The following is a 14880-nucleotide window of genomic DNA, read 5'->3' as shown; positions in this document are numbered from 1 at the left end:
AACTATTTCTCTACACAAATTACCAAAACAAAATCCCTGTTTAAATATTTTCCCATTAGCTAATAGCATTCCTGCCCAATTAATTTTCTTCTGAAATTTCGTATTAAAATACTTAATAACAATGTCCTATTTGCCTAGAATGTTACTGTTTATAAAGCATACTCTCATCTTTTTTCTTCCTTGGTCTTCAAACAATCCTGTAGGGAAGGCATTATGTTAAACCAGACTCTTGGGCTGGGGATATAGCCTAGTGGCAAGAGTGCCTGCCTCGGATACACGAGGCCCTAGGTTCGATTCCCCAGCACCACATATACAGAAAACGGCCAGAAGCGGCGCTGTGGCTCAAGTGGCAGAGTGCTAGCCTTGAGCGGGAAGAAGCCAGGGACAGTGCTCAGGCCCTGAGAGTCCAAGGCCCAGGACTGGCCAAAAAAAAAAAAAACCAGACTCTTAAAAATAATAAAAAAAATGTGTCTTTATTGGTATTTGTTTTGTCTCACATTGAGACTACATTACTTTAAATATCAATAATTGTGTGTGTGAGTGTACGCGCGCGCGTGCGTGCATACACACGCATGCGCACTGCTATTGGGGCTTGAAATCAGGGTCTGGTACTGTCCCTTAACTTTTTCATTCAAGGCTGGCGCTCTACCACTTGAGCCACAGCACTTCACTTCTGAGGATTTTTGCAGGCTAATTGGATAACAGTCTTAGGGACTTTCCTGTGCTGCCATTGTCAGATCTCAGCAGCTAGGATTGCAGACATGAGCCACTGGTACCTGATGAATCACCCAAATTTTGATGACATGTCACCATGTCACCGTGTTCAGAATGTCTTTAAATGGTGGCCTCTTCCCATCGCCAACTGTGTCTCATGATATATATACTTTTGAGAAAAATGGTGAGCACAGAAGTATTTTCAAAGTATCTTCTGGATAATTTCAATTATTTTGTTTATTTTACTTTTTGGGCTAACTTTGGGTTAGCTCAGTTTAGGTGGATACGAGCTTTTCCTTTTTATATAGCTGCCACAGAGAATTTATCAAATATTGGAGAAGGGACAGCCCTACCATTTCCTTGTTGTCTGGTTGTTCCACTGATTATAGAAGTCCTTCAAGATAGAAATCATTTTGGCTAACTGAAACCCATTTTGTAAATATTGGCTTAATAGGAACTGGATAATATAAGCAAAGGTTTACTTGACCAGAGCAACTTAACTGACAAATCTTACAGCACACTGGAAGAGCTGGAGTGGTACAGTGCTTGCCTAGCCAGCACAAAGCTCTGAGTTCAAAACACCAGTACTACAAAATAAACAAACGAGAGAAAAAAATCAATACACTGAGAGCCGAAGAAAGAAAAATGTGAATTGCCACACTTTCCATTCTAGATACTCCAATATGTTATGAAGCTACAATTGCCTGATGTATATTTGCACAATATTTCTAGATTTAAAAACATAAGTAGAACTTTTTGATGGGCATAAATCTATACAGGTGAAGAAATTGCATGGAAACACACGCGCGCACACACACACACACACACACACACACACACACACACACACAGCCCAATACTAGGGAAATCTAAACAAAGTCTGTGGCTTTCACCAGTGCTGATTTCCTTGTTTTGATGTTAGACTATAATTAGGCAAGATGTTACCACAGGGGAAAACTAGGGGAAATGTGCAATGAAACTTCCCTTCATGCCATTTTTGCAACTTTTTATGAAGCTATAATGATTTCAAAAACTATATAAATAAAAGATTAGCATTGTGGTATTAACCATCCAGTAGGTTTCTGATGCTCTGGGAGACCACGCCTTTGTGGGTAGCATGGTTTTGGCTCACCATGGCACCTGAGCAAAGAAAGCATTTGCTCTTTTAAGGCTCTCATACAAAATGGATAGCTTGGCCCATTTGGCTCGCAAATTCTAGGTTCTGGGTAATGAGGTATCAGTCTCTCCCAAATTCTGGGGTTGAACAGGTTCCTCTATCTGACATGTAACCCTCTTTCCTAGAAAGCAGATTTGGAACCATTTGCCGAAGTCACTGGATCCTTCAAAGAGTCTACACAAACAAAACCTCATGAGGTATGAAAACGTTTTTGTCACACACCATGAATAAAGCATCACACACTTGAGTAAAGGGAAAGGCAATGCTCATCTTCTGAAGATAATGGTCTTTGTACTAGACCCTTGAAGTTTTGTTAGAGTACATGGTCACTATTCTCTGGTTTCATGATCTTTTTGCGCTGTTCCCAAAAGCTAGTTCCAGAGGGAAACACCCTTTCAGCAACCAAGTGAGAAGATATGCAAGGAGATTTGTAATAAGACCCAAAGCCTACAGAAATGTGCATGTTTTTCTCCTACATTGAAGAAAGAATGTTGACTTCTTCTCCTGCAGAGCAATTTAAATCTCATCTCTGGAGAAAGCGAGGGAAGAGATTATATCTTTTCACATTTGTATGCAATCTTTTAACTATTTTAACTGCTCAAGAAAGAATTTACACTTATCTAGGATATAGAAGCCAGGAAGAATGCAATGGCTATCAGAGTAGCCCCACATTTTAGAGTCTTACCTCTGACCTCTTTTATGTCATTGGATTTATTCACAGAAATAACTATGTGTTAATAAAAAGATAATGTAATTTTTATTGCAGTATTATTTGAATTTTGAAGATCTAAGTTTCCATCTATGGGGAAATAAATTATGTCAGTAGTTTTCCAACTTGAGTCAAAAATAATTAGAGGGAATGATACAAAGCAAACATCAAAATAGCAAAAGGCTAATAATTTTGCAAACATTACAAAATCTTAGTAACTTAATAACTAATAACTTAATAATTGTCATTGAAAATAAAAGGAGTACCATCAAACTAAAGGAAGGAGTCTATTCTGAAGAGAGTCTTTGGTGGACAAATGTTAAAATCTGAATAAAGTCTACAATGCTATAGATCAGCATTAATATTTCATCAATGTTAATTTCCTGATCTTGCCAATTATACTTGTGGTATGCTAAGAGAATACTCTTATTTTCAGGAAATACATCCTGAAGTACTTAGTGGTAAAGGGCCATTATGTCTAGAGTATATTTTCAAGTAGTTCAGAGGGGGAAATAAAAACCACCTTGTGTTTGCAACTCTTCTGTCAGCTTATTTCATAATATTTAAATGCATCCATTCAAGGTTTCTTTATAATGTAGAAACTTAGACTATTGAGTGCCATGAGATGTTATAGCAACGTTTCATTCTGTTGGAATGGATTTGTTGTGCAACACTAAGAAGTTACTTTCCATCACCCAGCTTAGTTGTGGCTTTTCCCCCCTCAACTTTACAAAATCACTGCCAGAGTGCTATGCTGAAGAAATAAAAGCAACATTTGAGACTATGTCCCTCCATTCTTGACGCAATGAGTGAAGGAAAGAATATCTGGCCAACATGGCCAGTGCCTGCCCTGCCCTTAGAGGAGCAGGAGCCTGCCTACTGGGAGCCCACTCACACAGAAGATGGTATCCCCAGCTCTCAACTCAAGCCAAGAAGTTACTTAGGATAAGTAGAGTGGTGAAGTGAAGCAGAGCACTTTTTTTTTTTTGGCCAGTCCTGGGGCTTGGACTGAGGGCCTGAGCACTGTCCCTGGCTTCTTTTTGCTCAAGGCTAGCATAGCACTCTGCCACTTGAGCCACAGCGCCACTTCTGGCCATTTTCTGTATATATGTAGTGCTGAGGAATTGAACCCAGGGCCTCATGTATAGGAGGCTAGCACTCTTGCCACTAGGCCCCCCAGCCTCGAAGCAGAGCACTTTGATGCAATGGGACCCTAGTCAATCCAAAGGGAGTGAATGAATGGATATATTCACTTCTATCTATGGACCTGGAATTTTATCAGCAAGAAAGCCAGATGTGGACCTTTGAACTTTTAGAACTGTGAACCATAGGTAAGTATTCCCTTTTTCTTTATAAAATAAATCAGATCTGGGAATTTTGCTATAGTAATGAAAAATATATGAATACAGCAGAATATTCAAGATATACATTAGAATTTTTAAATTTTTTTATTGATTGATTGATTTGGGGGTGGGGGTCAGGGAGGTTGAACTCAGGGCCTGTGTACTGTCCCTGAGCTTTTTCCACTCAAGGCTAGTGCTCTTCCACTTTGAGCCATAGCTCCATTTCTGGTTTTCTGGAGACAAGAATCTCATGGTCCTTCTGGCCAGGGCTGGCTTTGAACCATGATCCTCAGATCTCAGCTTCCTAAGTAACTAGGATTAAAGGTGTCAGGCACGGGTATCCAGACTAGATTAGAATTTTTTTAAACTAGATTTATATTTAAAGCTTGTGACTATGACTAGGTATGTAGCTCAGTGGTAGAGCATTCACCTAGTGTGCTCATGGCCCTGGGTGCAAACTTTGACACTACAAAACAAATGAAAACAAAAAAATTATGATTATAGATTTCTCTGCATTTTAATAGCATATTCATAGCTCCAAAAGGATAAAGAGAAGATAACAGAATTTTAAGTAATTTGAATAGAATATAAATACATTTTTCAGGCAGAAATAATTATCCTATAGTATCTCAGTACTTCTTTCCTGGCATTAAACATCAAAGCCAATCCACCTCCCTCTAATCTTGCTTGTCAGCAATATCATTGGAATGGAATGAAAAATCAGCCCTTCCTAGATGACAATCCAAATTACCCAATCCAGAACAGTGAGGTGGATAAAATCAGCTTTCAGTTCTCTTCAGTTTTTCCCCTTACCTTTTTGTTCATTTGCAGAGGGACAGCATGTTAAGATATGTGCATTCTGGATACCAAGATGGTAAAGACATTATTTTGTTCCTGGTGAAGCATCCCCTAGAAAAGAGAGGTAACTGCTCACAGCCCCATGTTGATAATGTTTGTTCTGTAAGCTCTGAAGGATTATGTTTGTCTTGCTCAATAAATATTGAATGAATAAACAGAACCTGAGCTGGATCTAAAGCAAGTTTCTCTTTCCCATACACTGAAGCCCATGGTCTTTACAGGAGATCACACTGTCTTCCCGCTTGTATTAGTGCACACATGTCTATGTGTCCTGTTCTATTCACCCCTGAAAGCAGGTATCATGTTTTTTTTCATGTTTGTCCCTCTCCCAGTACTTGGTGAATATATGGCGTTGCAAAGATTTGCAATAAGGTTGTATTCAACAAATAAAAGCAAACAAATGTCTATAATAAAGTTAAAAGGACTAGTCATATTTTTCATTCTGAAGACTGTTCACTACTTGATATTTTATAGATAGATTTTAGATACCGTTATCTATACAATAATACTGAAGTAGGTTCTAATGTTATGTCCTATAGTACCTTTAATAACTATGCAAGATCACATTCAAAGTTCCCTTAGAATCTTCGGTGTTTCCTAATGACACATTGGACATAATCATATCAGCTGTGCTGGCCCATAGCGGGAATATTGGGCTATTTTAAATTAGCTTACAGTAGTTACAGGAAGGGGGAGAGGATTTTATTGTGATATTTTCAGGAAATAATGGCGTTTTCTGCTTGGCACTCTACCACTTCAACCACATGTCCAGACCAAGAAATACTGACTTTTTGAGTACCAGAATCGAAGCTATCACCAATTTTACATCTCAACATCTAAAATTCAGCCTAGAATATAGTGGGCACATTAATGTTTTGGAATGAATGATCAGCCAGGATTTTGTTCTTGATTTTGTTGTTGGTGGTGGTGGTAGTGGTAGTGATTATGGTGGTGGTGGTGGTGGTGGTGGGGTACTGGTACTAGGGCTCAAATTCAGAGCCTGGGCACTGCCTCATAGCTCAAGGCCAGGACTCTACCACTTGAGCCATACCTCCATATCTGGCTTTTGGGTGCCTAGGGTGGCTTTGAACCCCGATCTTCAGATCACATCCTCCTGAGTAGCTAAGATTACAGGCATCAGCTGCTGTCATCTGACACCAAAGAGTTCTGAAGTGAAATGTAATAGTTTGAGCCCATCTTGAATAATGTACAGGTGGGATGGTTTTTGTTAGGAAAGAGGATCTATGAGATCAAATAGTAATTAAATTTGTTGTTGTTGTTGTTGAAGTTACTGGCCATTTGCTAAACTAGCCAGATTGCTTTTTGTGTTGTCAGTGTGATGTCAGAGTTGGCATTTCCTCACATAGATGTGTGCTTCTCTATTTTCAGAAGCCTTCGTTTTCATTAGCCATTCCTTAAGCTAGGAATTAAGTTCCAGATTCCTATCATCAGTTCTTATGACCTTCAGCAGAGACCTCATGTAACTAAATATCTCATCTATCAGCCTTCTCAAATTCATGAAATGCATCTCTTGGACAGAGGAAAGTTAAGAAATCTTCAGAAGTCAGGTGTTGGTGGCTCATGCTGTAACCCAAGCTAGTAAGGTGGCTGAGATCTATGGATTGTGGTTCAAAGCCAGCCTGGGCAGGAAAAATCATGAGATTCTTACCTCCAAGTAACCACCAGAAAACCAGAAACAGAGATGTGGCTCAAAGTGGTAGAGTGCTATCCTTGAGCGTAAAAGCTGAATGACAGTACCCAGGCCCTGAGTTCAAGCCCATGACCAACAAAAAAAGAAAAGGTAATGGAAAAAACAAAAGAAATCATCAAGAGAAATGAGCCCAATGAGATTGTGATGACTCCACAACTAGTCTTTCTTCAACTTGCCATACCCAATTACCATGTACCTGATGGCATTTTTATTATTGGTTTCTGTTGCCTTAGTTAATTCTGTGGATAAAATATGTCTTAACTCAGACAAAGTGAAGGATAGATTTTAGTAGGGGAATATGAAGGCACAAACATGTCCTGATTGCTGTCTCTAATCACCTGGAAGATTAAACACAAATATAGGTCCCTAGCAGGCATATATAGGGGTCCCTAGGATTAAAATGAAGAACGAGGGAAAATTATCAGGACATGTTTGACTTTCCATAGGAAAATTTCCCTAACAGAATAGTTCCCAAGTGTAGCAAGCTTCCCCAGAAGCTGTTGAGTTATTCAGTTACAGTGACAAGGTGACCACCACAATCCAACTCAGTTCATAAAAATTGTTTATTAAACACCTAGTGACAGCTAGACTCTATTTAAAGCCTTGAATATATAATGAATGAAGACAGGAGGATTACTGATCTTGAGTGGTCTTGGAGAGCAAAGGAAGATGACAGAAGGAAATATACACAAGAAGAAAATGAAATACACTTATGATTATATATGTGTATACATATATTGCATATTACATATTATATAATATATAGTATAACATATAATATATTATATAATATTACATATAACATACAATTATATATTATATAATACATGTTATATATGTAATATTATATACATATATATATGAAATCACAAAGACCTCCAAAGAAGATATTTCAATCAGAACTCAAAAGATCATTGAGGCATTGGAAAATATTGAAAATATTCAAACTTCTGAAGAGGTAGGTAATGAGCAACTTTGAAAGAGATTGGGTTGGAAATTAGACTTAATACATTTTCAATTTCCTTTATCTCAAAGATTCTTGCAATCTATGAGTTGGACCATACTTCCTTTTAAAATGTCATCTTCTCTTCTCAGCAACACTGGAGTGGAGGGGAAGCCATTTGCTAGCACAAGCCTTTAGAGAGATTTACTCAATGATAGGCCATGAGATTTGTAATCAGCCTAAGTGTTAGGTGAATGCCTTCTTCTGAACATGATGAGAACCCCAAAAGAATTTGTTCTGGTTAAGTCATGCATTTCTATAGCAATTCTTGCATGCTCATGTGTGTATGTATGTGTGTATGTGTCTGTGTCTGTGTGTCTGTGTGTCTATGTGTATGTGTGTATGTATACTGGGGCTTGATCTCAAGATCTGAAACATTTTTGCTCAAGATTGGCATTCTACCACTTGAGGCACACCTTTACTTTTGGTGATTAATTGGAAATAAGACTCTCACTGACTTTTCTGCTTGGACTAGCTTCAAACCTTGACCTTCAGATCTTAGCCTCCTGCATAGTTAGGATTACAGGTGTGAGCCACCAGTGCCCAGCCTTGTACATTCTTCATTTGCTCATGAAACCTATTTGTAGTAGATGGAACAAACCCATTTGTGGTAGATGGTTTTAGCAAAGTTCACCTGTTAGAATACAGTAGTTATGGTATTCAAGTTTTGGAAGTTTTCTTACACTATCTCCCATTCTCCAACCCATAGACAAAGCTTGTGCTTGAATGATAGCTCATTTGAGCCTCATAAATAGACTTGAATGGAAAAGTAACATGGGGTCTCTTCACCTTCTATTTTGTTGTTTCTGTTTGTATTTTTTCTCATCAATTATAAACTTCTTCTCACTAAGATGATCAGTGATAAAGAGTTGAAGATTATCCTTCTATTTTCATATGTGTATTTGTTTTGGTTTGTCTATTCATTTCTCCTGCTGGTTTCCTGCCTCCTGTAGGGAATTTTAGACACCTAAGCTCCTAAGTTCATGCAAGTTACTAACTTCATGTCTCTCATTAGTAAAACTGAGTTTGAAATAATTGACCTTAGGAATCCTATAGCTATGGTCATCTAATCACCAACATGTAAAGTATTTCTTAAAATGGCATGCTGCCTGTTTTCTTCTACCATTTGCACCACATCTCCTTTAACTAAAATCACTTATTAGCGCACGTGTGTGTGTGTGTGTGTGTGTGTGTGTGTGTGTGTGTGTATTTGTGCTGTTGCTGAGGCTTGAACTCAGGGAATTATGCTCTTGCTTAGCTTTTTCACTCAAGGCTGAGGCTCACCAATTAAAACACACCTCCACTTTTGGGTTCCAAGTGAGATAAGACTCATCCAGATTTATCTGATCAGACTAACTTCAATTCATGATCCTCAGTTCCCAGCCTCCAGGTAAGTAGCACAGGTTTAGGCTAGTCACAGCAGAGGATCACAAGAGCCCAATAGCTATACCCTTATGAACACATAAGATGATGCTAAGTGAAATGAACTCCATGTTATGGAAACTACTGTTATATCACTGTTGTAATTACTTTCAACATGTGATGTGAAACCGTAGCTTCTATTATTGATGACCCTCTTGTAAGCCCTTCCTGTGGTTGTACCTACACTATCTCTGTATCTTATCTGAGTACATTGGGAACCATGTATACTGGTATTAGAACTAGGAAACTGAAAGGGAATACCAAAATCCAGAGACACGGGGTAAAAAGACAAACGACTACAAAAGCAATTTTATTCATAATATTCATATTTGTGTGTTCCTTATATATAATGTGAATATATATAATATGTAGAGAAAATATTATGTGGTGAATTAAACAGTGCTCAAAAAGTCTCTATTCTATGATTGCATTTATAAGACTTTTTGAAAAGGGAAAAGATATATAGGTTCTGTCAGAAACTGATAGCTTATGCCTACAATCTTAGTTATTCAAGACATTGAGATTTGAAGATCATGGTTCAAAGCCAGTGGGGGAAGAAAACCCTGTAATACTATTGTCAACTAACCAGCAAAAAAAGAAGAAGGAAGACAGAGTAAAATGTGGATCAAGTTATAGAGGACTAGCCTTGAGCAAAAAATACCAAAGAACAGTGTTCAAGCTGTAGTTCAAACCCCAGTGCCAACACACACGCACACACACACACACACACACACACACACACACACACACACACCAAATGTAAGTAGGTTTTGACTAGTGATCACTGTTTACTTGGACTGGGTGATGGTAGCACTATTTACTTCAGAGATCTAAAAACAATCTTATTTTGCATGGTGGAATGCTTCTAGTCCTTGATAATGGTCTTGACTATATGAATATATGTGTTTGTCAAAACTTGGAATTAGTGGGACCCTTGTGGCTCACACTTGTAATCCTAACTCCTCAGAAGGCTGAGATTTTATTATCTCAGTCCAAAGCAAACCTGGAAAGTCCCTGGGACTCTTATCTTCAATTAAGCGCCAAGGAAGTCAGAAGTGGAGCTATGGCTCAAACATAGAGTGCTAGCCTTAAGCAAAAAACCTCAGCGACTCAGGAACACTGCTCAGGTCCTAAGTTCAAGCCTACAAAAAAAAAATACTAAAAGAAATCTATTACAGATAAATTATACCTCAATATCCCTGAGTTGAAACAGCAACAATAAAAACAAAACACAACCTCTTCTTTATACCTGGAGCTTAGGCCTTCCTCCCACCCCATGCCCAGAACATACACTCAGACTTTTTATCCAACTTATCACCTTTATCTTCCATTTTCATGCCTTGTGCTCAGAATACTTGTTTACTGGTCACTGGTCTTGCTGAGTATCTGTTCTTTTTATTCAATGTGTTCTTCCTACTCCTCAGCAAGCTCTGATTACCTAAATGCGAGCCATCTTTTAAGCAGAGAACCAACCTCTGCTCACTCTGGCAAGAACAGTTCGGAGGCCATGAGCTTCCATGACCCTCCCATGATTCAGCAGGGGATGGATGGACGCACTTGTTCCTTTGTAGCTTTTGGGTTCCTGTTTCCTGCACACAGGAGCCAATGTCATAGTTCTTTAAAATATTTGTTTGCTATTTAATTTAAAAATAACAACAATAAGTTCATTATGTGCTAAAGTAAGTAGTTTTTTTGAAAAAAATAACTGTTTTACAAACTAAAACAGATGTAGTGAGAAGATGGATAGTGTTCTACAGTTTTTCTAAGTCTCTTCAGTGTCTAGCTTAATTGAGGACAGCTGAAATTTTCCTAGCCACTGTTGCATTCACATGTTGCAATAATGTATGTCATGTTGCCTCTGGAAAACTCCACTGTACAATCATGGTAAAATAAGTATGAAAGAGACAATGTACTAGAGTTATTATGCAATTAGTGTGATGAAATTAATTAACACCCTGATAGGGTTCCAGAGATCTACAAAGATTGCAGGACGGCACATAGAAAACTGCTGCTCAAGATGGCCCTACTTTATATGTTTTCATTTTTATTATCATTATTATTAATAGGCTTTGTGTTTCAGAGTAGTTATAGGTCCAGAGAAAAAGTGAGCAGGAAGTTAGAGACTCTCATGTTCCCACACAAGCACAAGCTCCTTCATCAACCTACACTGACCCATCATTATGCTGTAACTCAAACTCTGTAATTTGCATTAGGATTTGCTCTTGGTTTTGAATTCTGTGGGCTTTGAAAAAAGGTATAATGACTAAAATCCACCATGATTATATCATTAAAAAAAACACAGTGTCACTGATCTAAAAGTTCTCCATTCTCCACCTATTCCTCCCTCTTTCCCTCTACATCCTAGAAATCACTAATCCTTATACTATACCAAGCTGTCTTCAAACTCAAACATCCTCTTGTCTCTGCCTTCTGAGTGTTGGGATTACAAGTGTGGGTCACAATGCCTGGTTTCTTGTTTTAATTAGCAAGTCCCTAATGATATGTGATTTTAAATATATTTTCCTAGGCTTGTTTTCCAACTAGGTATCTTCTTTTACTAGGTGTCTATTAAGGTCTTGTGCCTATTTTTAAATCAGGCTTTTCATTTTTTTATTGTTGAGTTTTAAGAGTTCTCTGTACATTTTAAATAACAGCCCTCTATCAGCTGTGTTGTTTATAAATATTTTCTCAAGACTGTGATTAGTCTTCTCATTTTATCTCATAAAACAGATGTTTTTAATTTTTATGAAGTCTAGCTTATTGTTTCTTTCATGGAACAAAGGCATCACCATACCCAAAGCCATCTAGATTTTTTTCATATTTTCCCTTCAATATAAGTCTTATAGTTTTGCAGCTTATATTTATATATATAATCCAGTTGGAGTTAATTCTTGTGAAAAGAATAAGACGTGTGCTTAGATTCATTTACATGTGTGTAGATGTCCTCTTATTTCAACAGCTTTGTTGTAATCAGGCTATCTTTGCTCCCTTTCTTTTACTCTTTTGTCAAATATCAATTGGCTGTGTGGGTCTATTTGTGAGATCTTATTCTGTTCCATTGATCTATTTTTTTTCTATTCTCTTGCCAAGATTATGCACACTTAATTACTGTAGATATGTAGTAAGTCTTAGAGTCTGGTAGGATAAATCCTCCAAGTTTCTTCTCTTTGAATGTTGAACTGGTTATTCCAGTGACTTTTCTGCCTATATAATCTTTAGATCTATCTTCCAATGTAAAGAAAATGGCTGACATACCAACTGAAATCATGTTAAATCTATACATTAAGTTGGGACGAATTGACATGTTCTCAGTGTTGTTTTATAAGAAACATGGTGGACCTCTTCACTTAGTTCTTCTGTGATCTATTTCATAAGAGTTTTTCAGTTTTCCACATATAAATCTTATACATATTTTGTTAGATTTATATCTAAGTATATAATTGTGAGGGTGGTAAACAGCAGTGTGTTTTAATCTCAAATAATACTAGGCCATTGCTGGTATATAGAAAAATAATTATTTTAACATATTAACCTTGCCTTCTGTAACCTTCTTATAACTGCTTATTAGGTCCCTGAGCTTTTAATTTCTATTGTTGGTGATGATCATTCTTTTAGACTTTCTACATAGATGACCAGGTCATCTGTGATCAATCCATTCTATACATCTTTATTTCCTTATCTTGCTGAATTAACATAGACCTCCACCCAACATTGAAAAGCAGTGATGAGCAGGTGTATCTTCCCTTTCTCTCTCACCTTAGCAGAAAAGGTTTTAGTTTCTTACTATTAAGTATGATGACAACTATTTGGCTGTTTTTTTTTTTTTTTTTTTTTTTTGCCAGTTCTGGGCCTTGGACTCAGGGCCTGAGCACTGTCCCTGGCTTCTTCCCGCTCAAGGCTAGCACTCTGCCACTTGAGCCACAGCGCCCCCTCTGGCCGTTTTCCATATATGTGGTGCTGGAGAATCGAACCGAGAGCTTCATGTGTAGGAGGCAAGCACTCTTGCCACTAGGCCATATCCCCAGCCCTAGGCTGATTTTTTTTTGTGTGTGTGTGTGTGTGTGGATATTATTTGTCAAATTGAGAAAGTTGTCCTTTATTCTTCCATAGGTAAAAGTTTATTTATTTATTTTATGTTGGTACTGGGGCTTGAACCCAGGGCCTTTACACTGTCCTTTAGCTTTTTCTACTGGATTAATTGATTTGTGAATGTTGTGGCTTTTGCATAGTTAAGTCTCATTTTATTGTGGCATATAATTTCTTTTATACATAGTTGGCTTCAACTTACTTACATTTTGTTAGGGATTTTTTGCATTTGTTCATGAAAGGAATTAACCTGTAAAAATTCTTCACTTCTTTGTTTGCATATCTGATTTTTGGTATTAGGGTCATGTGGGCCTCATAGAATGTTAGGAAGTATTTCTTCTGCTTCTGTCTTTCAGAAAGAATTTTTTTCCATTAAAAATTCACAGACAAGCCAGGCACCAGTGGCTCGCATCTATATTCCTAGAGTCTCAGGAGGCTGAGATCTGAGGAATGCAATTTAAAGCCAGCCAAGACAGGAAAGTCTGTGAGACTCTTATCTCCAATAAATTACCAAACAAACCAGAAGTGCAGTTGTGGCTGAAGTGATAGAGCACTAGCCTTGAGACCTCAGTTCAAGCCTCAAGACAAGCAAAAAAAAAAAAAAAAAATCACAATGAACTTATCTTGGTCCTTTTTTAAAAAAAAACACAAAATTTTAATGACAGTTGCTAGTGCTACACACATGGAGTCCTAACTACCCAGGAGCCTGAGATTTGGGGATTACAGCCCAAAGCCAGCCTGGGGCAGACAAATCTGTAAGACTTTTATCTCTAATTAACCAGCAAAAAGCTGGTGTATTTAGTTCTATACAATTTTAACATGTGTGAGGGCTTGAGTTTTTGTTGGTGGTGGTTTTTTTGTGGTTTTGTTTTGGGGTTTTTTTTGCTATAACCATAGTCCAGTTACAGGAAAGTCCAGATTCTTATTTCTCCTTTCTGTCACCATCTGGGTATATAGCTAATTGACAGAATCTCAGTAAATATTTATCAGCACATTTTCTTTTTTCTTTCTTTTTTTTTTTTTTTCCCTGCCAGTCCTGGGGCTTGGACTCAGGGTCTGAGCATTGTCCCTGGCTTCTTTTTGCTCAAGACTAACACTCTACCACTTGAGCCACTTCTGGCTTTTTCTGTTTATGTGGTGCTAAGAAATCAAACCCAGGGCTTCATGCATGCAAGACAAGCACTGTACCACTAAGCCATAGTCCCAGCCACTCAGCACGTTTTCTTTAGGCATTTTATTTGCTGTAACTTATAAATGAATCCTAGGATTTTCTTTGTTCTGATGTCCCTACAAGTGGCTTCACAGACCATTGCTCAAGGATTGCAGTTGGTAGGGTTGTTTCTGTATCAGAATTGCTGAATTTGTTATCTCATTCATGCCATGTACATATCACATTTTAACTGTTAGTAACTGATGAACATGACACAACTTTCTTCCCCAGGTGAGAAATAACCTATCTGAAGTTACTGGGCTGAGACATCTGACTTTTATGAGTCTAAGATAAGGTTTGTGTCTAAGTAATATATTGGTGGTTTGAGGGGAATAAAAACCTCAGAAAATAACTTATTTATTCATTGAAGAATTTCTGAGAGATGATTATGTGTCACCTTTTGTAGGGAATGAAGGACGAATTGCACAAATATTTTGACAAATGTAACTTACATATTAGCTAGGGAAACTGAAATGTAAATAGAATTAGTCATCTTCTCCACTATTCCTCTTCATAGTCCCTTGCCAAAACCAGTCAAATACCCATTTGCCAGCTACTAAATTCCCTAAAGTTTATCCGCCTCTGTCCTTTTTCACAATATGTCAATTGATTGATCTTGTACCTCTCATCATCATTCTTTTCCTGAA

This window comes from Perognathus longimembris, chromosome 5, assembly GCF_023159225.1.
Source record: "Perognathus longimembris pacificus isolate PPM17 chromosome 5, ASM2315922v1, whole genome shotgun sequence".
Classification (NCBI taxonomy): domain Eukaryota; kingdom Metazoa; phylum Chordata; class Mammalia; order Rodentia; family Heteromyidae; genus Perognathus; species Perognathus longimembris.
The sequence above is the reverse complement of the archived record's forward strand: the minus strand, read 5'-3'. Positions refer to the sequence as shown.